This window comes from Notothenia rossii (assembly GCF_949606895.1).
Source record: "Notothenia rossii genome assembly, chromosome: 9".
Taxonomy (NCBI): domain Eukaryota; kingdom Metazoa; phylum Chordata; class Actinopteri; order Perciformes; family Nototheniidae; genus Notothenia; species Notothenia rossii.
The window spans coordinates 34066920-34075660 of record NC_136907.1 but is presented as its reverse complement, the minus strand read 5'-3'; the positions used below and the strand labels follow the sequence as shown (position 1 = coordinate 34075660).

The 8741-nt window shown below is 38.8% G+C and overlaps 2 long non-coding RNA genes across 2 annotated transcripts; both read right to left on the bottom strand.

Annotated features, from left to right (window-relative positions):
- Positions 1-4110: 4110 nt before the first annotated feature.
- On the bottom strand, positions 4111-5764 carry LOC307018216. Its single transcript, XR_013802372.1, has 2 exons — positions 4427-5764; positions 4111-4210 (listed from the first exon to the last, which is right to left on the bottom strand). It is a non-coding gene; the product is annotated as an uncharacterized lncRNA (long non-coding RNA).
- Positions 5765-6061: 297 nt separating this feature from the next.
- Positions 6062-8737, bottom strand: LOC307019174. Its single transcript, XR_013802589.1, has 3 exons — positions 8640-8737; positions 7879-7926; positions 6062-7688 (listed from the first exon to the last, which is right to left on the bottom strand). It is a non-coding gene; the product is annotated as an uncharacterized lncRNA (long non-coding RNA).
- Between the last annotated feature and the right edge of the window lie 4 nt (positions 8738-8741).

Below are 8741 nucleotides of genomic sequence, written 5' to 3'. Positions count from 1 at the left end.
GTTTAGGGTTAAAGTCCCGATGTGACACCATGTGTCACAGCAATATTTATGGCATTTGTTTCATATCAATTTCATCAAGAAATGTTTCCACAACAGGTTAAATGTAATCAGAATCAGAATACCTTTATTCGTCCCACAGAGGGGAAATTTACATTTGTTACAGCAGAAAAGAGCCGAAGACAGCTTAATGTTTAACAAATGACATGTCATGTAAGCATTTTTATTCTTAAATGGCTTGAATATTAACTTTAGCAACAAAAAACCTTTCCAAATCTAGCTAGTTCTGTCACATGTTTTAGCCTGACACATGGACATCTTGGACATGTTGTTATGGGAAGACAAAAGCAAAGGACAAGGACCATGACCCCAGACTGTTCAGTGTGTGTCACTTAGGGACTTCATGAGATAGAAAAATCTCATGAGGAATCTGTATAAGGAACTTTCCAGAACCTTTAAATTTCATGTGACACCCGTGTCTAAGCAATTCTGTCTGCCTTCCGTGTTCCTTTTGTTATTTACTTCCTCTCTGCCTTCTTCTGATGATTTATCTGTTAGTTTGTGTGTTTAATTCCCATGCATCAAGATTATTTTCATGTATGTAATTGTTTTTCCTGCACAGTGTAGAGTCGTGTTGTGATGAGAGGGATACAGGTATTTCATAAAATAAACGTGATCCCTGGAGGTTAGCTACAGAATTGATATCACAATTTAATCGGAGCTGATCACAAGTTGTCATGACTGATCCAGTCATCTCGATGAGCGTTCAGGCTGTGAATAAACAACTTGTGTTTTACTTTTAGGCTGTCTGAAGGTATGGACAGCTATCAAAGCTACTATACATCACATTAAGAACGATGAACAAATGAAAGTCGGACACAAATATATAATTTAAATGATTTATTGAAGTTTGCAATGTTTTGAACAGGCATCCACACAGTCACCTACTTTGAAATGTTCGATACCTCCCTGTAAGCGTCACGATATCGGCCTCTGCCCCACAACCTCACATACGAGTACTGAATGTGCATCAAAGTGATCCTATGGAGGCAGATATAGCAAAAGATGAACGTAAACGACAAACGATGTTTCTTTCCTGGTAAGTCAACAATGGGTCCTCAATGTACACGCCCCGGATTCCGATGACGAAAATAATAGAATGTCGCCAGTTGTCATGACTCAACTTATACTGTAACACCGGCTTTACAAGGTTTCAGTGAGTAATATGAGTGCAATGTTTAAGGTTAATGTCAGCTAGCTAACAAGGTACACTAACGTGTTTTGTTTTAGCAACTAGTTTTCTACTTAAGAAATTCGTGGTGTCTGTGTATGCTGTGGATAACATTAGTGTTCACAAGAACAAGATACACTCCCGTGTTTTGTTTTAGTTGCTCTTCAGATTGAAGCGGCCAGTTTTATATCGACTATATGTGTGATCTCCTTTTTACATCTCGTTGTGTCATTTGAGTTTATTTGCTGTGTGTAGATTCAAGGATTTTGGTTATCTTGTCCAGGGATGCAAACTTGTCACCTTTCGGCGAAATTCTCCGTTTTTAATCCAAAATAGGTCGTTTGTGTGAATCATGTAGATCTGCACTAAAAATATTTTGGGGTATGGGAGGGGGTCTGGGACCCGGATTAATGTGCGGCTGCGAGCTTTTTTTATATATTATAATGAAGCGCGACTTGTGTGCTTGAGTCTTCCTGCCTGTCGGCTCTGCTCATGATGTATAATAAGCCTCTGCTGCTCGGAGATGATGGTCTAGCTTCAGCAGCTACATTACCTACGGTGCGTTCGTTAATATTAACTGTGCGCCCGGAGTGACTGTGGCACAGACTGGACCGCTGGTGAACAGCTGTTAGAACGGGCCGTTCAGGTGTTCAGAGTAGAGCTCCCTGTCGGAGCGGCAGAGCGTGATGTGCACTGAAAAGTTTTTTTTCCCGTCGCAATATTATCGTTGAGCTAGTTAACTAGCATACATTGTCACTATCTGCTAGCGTTAGCTTTAGCCTTCGTTTTCTAATCGTTTTTTTCATAGGCTATAAACAGAGGTGGTATAAGTATATATCTTGTAATTGATTAAAAGTAGAAGTACTCAGTTCTTGTACTAGAGTAAAAGTAGAAGTACTCAGATCTTGTACTTGAGTAAAAGTAGAAGTACTCAGATCTTGTACTTGAGTAAAAGTAGAAGTACTCAGATCTTGTACTTGAGTAAAAGTAGAAGTACTCAGATCTTGTACTTGAGTAAAAGTAGAAGTACTCAGATCTTGTACTTGAGTAAAATTAATAGTTCCAGAGTGTAGGAATACTCTGTTAAAGTAAAAGTCCTGCATTCCAAATGTTCCTCAAGTAAAAGTAGAAAAGTATTATTATTATCAAAATATAGTGAAAGTAGCGACAGTAAAAGTAGTCATTTTGCAGATTGGTCCATTTCAGAATAATAGATATGATATGTTTTATAATGATTGATCATGAAAGTGTTATCAAAGCTGGTAAAGGTGCAGCTAGTTTGAATGACTTTGTATGCTGCAGGGTAGCTTGTGGATTTACTCCAGGTGGAACTAAAGTCTGATTTAACACTTGATTATATTTCACATCATTCATCCACATCTGTAAAGTAACTAAAGGGATTCAATACATGTAGTGGAGTAAAAGTACACCATTTACCTCTGAACTGTAGTGGAGTACAAAGTAGCAAAACATTGAAATACTTAAGTAAAGTACAAGTATCTCAAAATTGTGCCCAAGTATAGTACTTGTTGAGTTTATGAACTTAGTTACTTTACACCATGTGGCTATAAAGATAAAAAGACTTAAGCCTTGCACAGAGGCATGAAAATACATTTTCAAAATGCTCAACAGTGCTGCCAAAATTATAAACTGACTGCTACACAATTAAAATAAATGTTTTTTATATATTTCTATTAGATGTGACTCTATGGCGTTTCTTTTATTATTAACACTGCTGCTTTAGTTGTTCTGACTGCTAAAATCCTCTGTTATTCCTCATTTTAAAGCCGATATTCTGTCGGGTCAGGGGGCTCGGATCCTTGTCACCTTTTTCATACCTGATGAGTTTGCATCCCTGTTGTCAATTTGTTTGGTTATCTAGGCACAGCTGTGTGTGACTCCCTCTGGTACACTGGTATGTGTTTTCCTAATGTAGAGAGCATTGATTAATTAATAAACTACACACTGACTCTAGATTCTGACCAAATCCTTTTTTGTTGATCAAATGTTTTTCAAAAATGTATTGTATATTATATAACAGCTGCACATCACAGACCGGAGTCTCTGCTACTGTGGACCACGAAGGAGGCGATTATCATCCCCATCCCCAAAGACCCTGCATGGCTTGGCAATCTCCTCCTCCTGGAACAATTCTACACCTAGCATATGCTCCCTGTGTTGGCCAGTAGAGAGGAGGACATTTAAATAAACATACTCTTAACACCCTCGGACTCTGCGTTGTGTTTCGTATGTGTGATGGGGTGTTATGCAGAGGGGAGGAAAACAGGACACAGCAGATTGGGATTGTGGTGGAGATGCTGAGCAGTTATTTAATTGTTGCGTGTAATTATTATTATACTGCGTGCTTCTTAGTTATTCCATCTTTTGCTGTAACATGGATCTGTATGGAACTCTATATGTGTTTGTTATCTACCACACTTCCTTCTACATCATACACCATCATTATACATGATGGTGTATATAGGATATATATATTTGTATACATATCTGTAAATTGTATAATTTTATTTTTCGTATTTGGGATTTCTCTTTTGTCCACTCAAATACACTTGGCCCTTTCTCTTTTCCATGTGGAAAATGGCAGCTGCATATTCTGCTTTTCTCGTCTGGCTCCCTGTCTGCTCATCTACAATGAGACAATTATATAATTAATTACTAATAATCATTTAAACCTGTTATTACCAATATTTCACAAATTCTTCATGTAAACTTAAGAGCACAGCTGTATGTTGAGTGTCAGCTTTGCTTGGTTCATCTTACTGGGGGGGGGGCAGCTACATGGATGTCGGTGCAGTCCACAATAATTTTGCAGTTGAAGGCAGAATGAATTTATTATTGACTCAGAATGAAGCACAACTTCATGTCATACAATACATTGACTTTATTTGTAATTGTGTAAAAAAATATGAATATTGATTAGCAAGCAGGACCTGCAGGAACAGAGAATGGTGATGGATGGAGCTGGGAAGAGAGAAGAATAAAGAAAACAGATCAACTTTATTATCGGATATTAAAAATTCAATTTCAAAACAAGTTGCCGCTCCTACAGTTTTCTAGTATGTAAAGATGATTTCACATGACCAATGCAAAATATCACACTCAATGCATGTGTGTCTCTGAGGGGTGCATTCTGCCTTTGATGTATATAAATAATATACAATAACCAAATCCTATTACGTAGTGGAAATCAGGTTGCCAGAGCAGGTCAGTGTGCATGTTCTTCAGGGTCTCAGCAGTTACAGGTGAGGTAAAGAAAATAAAAGAGAAAAAGGTCAGTAACAACACTTTAAAGTAACAACACTGAATAATTATCTATTTTAATAATTTTCTCTCAGTAATCACTCAACTACTGTCTTTCCAATAAACAGATTGACTCACTCTCACTATCATCACAATGAAACACGTCCAGAAGAATGTCATGCAAAGCTGCCTGCCTTCCTTCCTTCGACTCTCCCTGAACTGCCTGATCTTTTAATGTTCAATGTTAACCATTTGTGCAGATAGCATTAAGTAGAAAATGTGCTCATGTAGCGTTAGCCTAACTCCCGCCCCCTTAGCACCTGGTGGAGGGGGCGATAGGCTACTCTTCAAATGTTTCACAAAATACTTAACATCATGACTACTCTTACTGTTTAACATTTTGGTTTACTTCATGTTAAGGCTAATACAAATGACAAGGCTAAGTAATGTAATGTAATGCTAACTAACATGCTCGCTACTAGCTAGGTAGCTAACTTGACTATGTTCCATGCAAAACATGTATATTACCTGATATGTTTGGTCCAACGACTCCTGGTCCTTTCATAAGACGGGAAGCGATAGAACGAGCAAGTGGTATGACTCCTTTGTGATTACAACCTGGTACAAAGCACACAGGCATCTTGTAAAAGTGAATTTATTGGAGCAATCTCTTATATTTATTGGAGGGAATAAATCAGTCTTCTTCTTCCTCTTTGCTTTGCGAGTCGCAACCAGTCTTGGAGCATTATCGCCTATGACATCACTTACGCGACCCAGAATGCATTTGGGATTTGTAGTCTTTCTAGTTGCGTATTATTCATAGTCTTATATTTCAACAGTTTTACGACAAACTGTGACTTTTTTTACATGGAAATGATTGTTTAAGATTGACAAACATCATATGTGTCATTCGTGGCACAATTCAAACGGGATCAAAAGATAACTTTTCTCTTTCCGTTGACTTCAATGTATAATTTTCCGCTTCCGGGGTCCCATGGAGGCTCCCGGAAGGGGAGGGACTTCGCCTCTATAGAGAACCGCAGTGACGCGTCGTAAAACCCGGAAGTAAACTTCTTCCGGTTCCTTCGCGAAAAACTAATGCAAATTCTCCATAGGATTTTGGAAAATAGCTCGAAATAAGGTCTGTGGTTGACACACATTTAAGAGAGGGATCACGTTTTGTTCAGCCGGATAATCTCCACATGTCAACCCTACTTTTATAATTTTTGAATCATAAATCTAGTCGCCAAAAGCGAAATGCTAACGTTATGCTATAAACGAACTACAAGCCAGTACAGCAACAGGGTAGCACGACTTCAACGTCACGCCAACTTAAGATCGTTTCAACTGACTTGCACTGAAACTGCACTTTGAACATTTTAAACTGTATACCCCGGTTATCTAGGCCCGTTTTGTTTAAGGTATACCACGTTTATCTAGGCCCTTTTTGTTTTATGTATACATGTCACATTGTGGGAAACGATATTTCGATATTTCTGGATGTATAACACATGTAGACTTTTTGACAATAAAGCTGAATTTGACTTTCGCGTGCTTGCATATTTTAACAGAGCTTTTCATTTTAGCCACACTGAATTTAACTAGAAGTCATGGCTGTGTCAATTACCAGTCTGATATCGTTTTACAAAGATGACAAGAAGAGTGTAGATAGAGGAGAGAACCACTACAAGTCAGGACACGTAACAGTGCAGCCTAGATGAAGGTGTGCTTACCGGTGTTGTCAGGGCTAGCATGAGGGACAAGGTTTATAGTGTCGGTGAGTAGTGATAGCAAGAGTACCGTTAACCTTTTAAGACCGAGTTAATTTATTCACATTAATTCCCATCAACAAATCAATTGTATGTGTCACATGAAATCTTTATTAGGCAAGGCAAGGCAAGTTTATTTATATAGCACTTTTCACAAGGCAATTCAAAGTGCTTTACAAAAAATGAAAGACATTAAGAAAATGGCATTTAAAATCAGTCATTAAAAAGAAAAGCTAATAAAATAAACATTAAAAGAAAAAATACATGGATAAAAGTTACAGTGCAGTCTAAGATATGAATAGTTCAATTAAAAGCAGCGACAAAAAGAAAAGTCCTCAGCCTGGATTTAAAAGTAGTAAGTTGCAGCGGACCTGCAGGTTTCTGGGAGTTTGCTCCAGATATTTGGAGCATAATAACTGTACGCTGCTTTACCATGTTTAGTTCTGACTCTGGGGACAGAAAGCCGACCCGTCCCTGAAGACCTGAGAGATCTGGATGGTTCATCATTTAGCAGGAGGTCAGAAATGCATTTTGGTCCTAAACCATAAACAGCAGCAGTATTTTGAAATCTATTCTTTGACACACAGGAAGCCAGTGTAAAGACTTCAGAACAGGAGTGATGTGATCCTCTTTCTTAGTGTTAGTGAGGACTCGAGCAGCGTTGTTCTGAATCAGCTGCAGCTTTCTAATAGATTTTTTAGTGAGACCTGTGAAGACACCATTGCAGTAGTCCAGTCTACTGAAGATAAAAGCATGGAAACATTTTTCCAAATCCTGCTGTGACTTTAGTCTTTTAATCCTAGATATGTTCTTTACGTGATAGTAAGCTGATTTAGTAACTGTTTTAATGTGACTGTTGAAACCAATAACAAATTTAAACCGCTGACAAGAGAGCCCACCTCCGAAGATCGTGACTGGCTGAGGGACAGACTCGGGGGCAGGTTCTCAGGAATTTCTTGGCTTCTCTCCCCCGAGCCAGAAGAGGAACACTACAGCTTGGAAACACTTACTGTTTCTGAAATTATCAAATCTGTTGGGCATCAGGGACCTGAGGCAATTGTGGCAAGCATGGCATTGTCTGAAGAGCAACAGAGGGCAATTCAGGTGGCTACCACTGGTCAGCGAACCAACCCAAACTGGCATTTGTTCAGGAAAGGAAGGTTGACTGCCAGCAACTTTGGAGCTGTCCTGAGGTCAAAGCGTGTGACTGCTTCCTTTATTGCCAGGGTGCTAGGGCAACAACAGGCCCTTGATGGTGTTTTGTCTGTACAGTGGGGGACTATGAATGAATGTGAGGGCGTCAGGGCATTCACCACTGCAACTCAGATGCAGGTCCATGAGTCAGATTTGTGGCTCTCCCTATCAGGATTGTTGGGGGCATCTCCGGATGGTCAGGTAGGGTCTTCCGCTGTGCTGGAGGTAAAGTGTCCCTACGGAGCCAGGGAAATGACAATTAGTGAAGCATTGCAAATCAAGGGCTTCTGTGTCAGTAAGGAAGGAGAAACATTCAGCCTGCGTGAGGAACATCCTTACTGGCACCAAGTGCAAGGTCAGCTTCACCTCACTGCAAGGAAGAAGAAATAAAAAAATGTGAATTGTTTTTAATTTACATTTACTCGCCTTTGCAATGTTGTGGTTGTTAGAGTGTTAGGTTTCCTGTCAGCTCATCTGTTGGGAAGATATAAAATATAGTTTCATGGAAGTCACACCGTCACATATACTGTAAGAGCATTAAGACATACAGTACATAGGCTAAAACAAAACATCTAAAGATATAACCTTGCACTTTGATAAGTCTCGTGAACATTTTCACTATTTAGACATTTTTATAGATGAAAATTGAACTAAAGAAATAAATGGTAGATTAATCCATATTGAAAATAGGTGTCAGCTGCTACACTAATTATAATAGTTATATTTCTTAATTAATTGAGATAAGATTTTACTGTATTGATCCCAATTTGGGAAATGTTTGTGTTGCAGCAGCATAACAAGAAAAACAAAATATAAGTTATTATATATACAAAAGTATGTGAGGGATGGAATATTAAATTGAATATAAATGTAAAATGTACATGTGATTTTACGTCCAAGAGAAGCTATGGAGCAGAGAGTTCTCTGCCAGCCAGAGGTGATTTGTTATTAGTTCAATATGTCAAACTGATTTCCCTGACTACAATCTTTAGTTACATGGTGAAACGTTATGCTGCTTGTACTAATAAGACTTATCATATAAGCCACACAGGTTTTAATAGGATGTATTCATTATCTTTACTTATGTTGCGGTCTTTTCAGCAGCGCCATCTCTATAACGGCGATACAGTCACTACCCATTATTTACATTTCACCGTGACATGGACAAAAATGTAACGTCAGCTTACCTCATGGCACGAATCCAGACTCTCCTTTGGAAAACATTGGCCGGGAAACGATAGAACAAGCACGTTTCATGCGAAGACCTGTGGCTGCAACCCGGAGCAAAG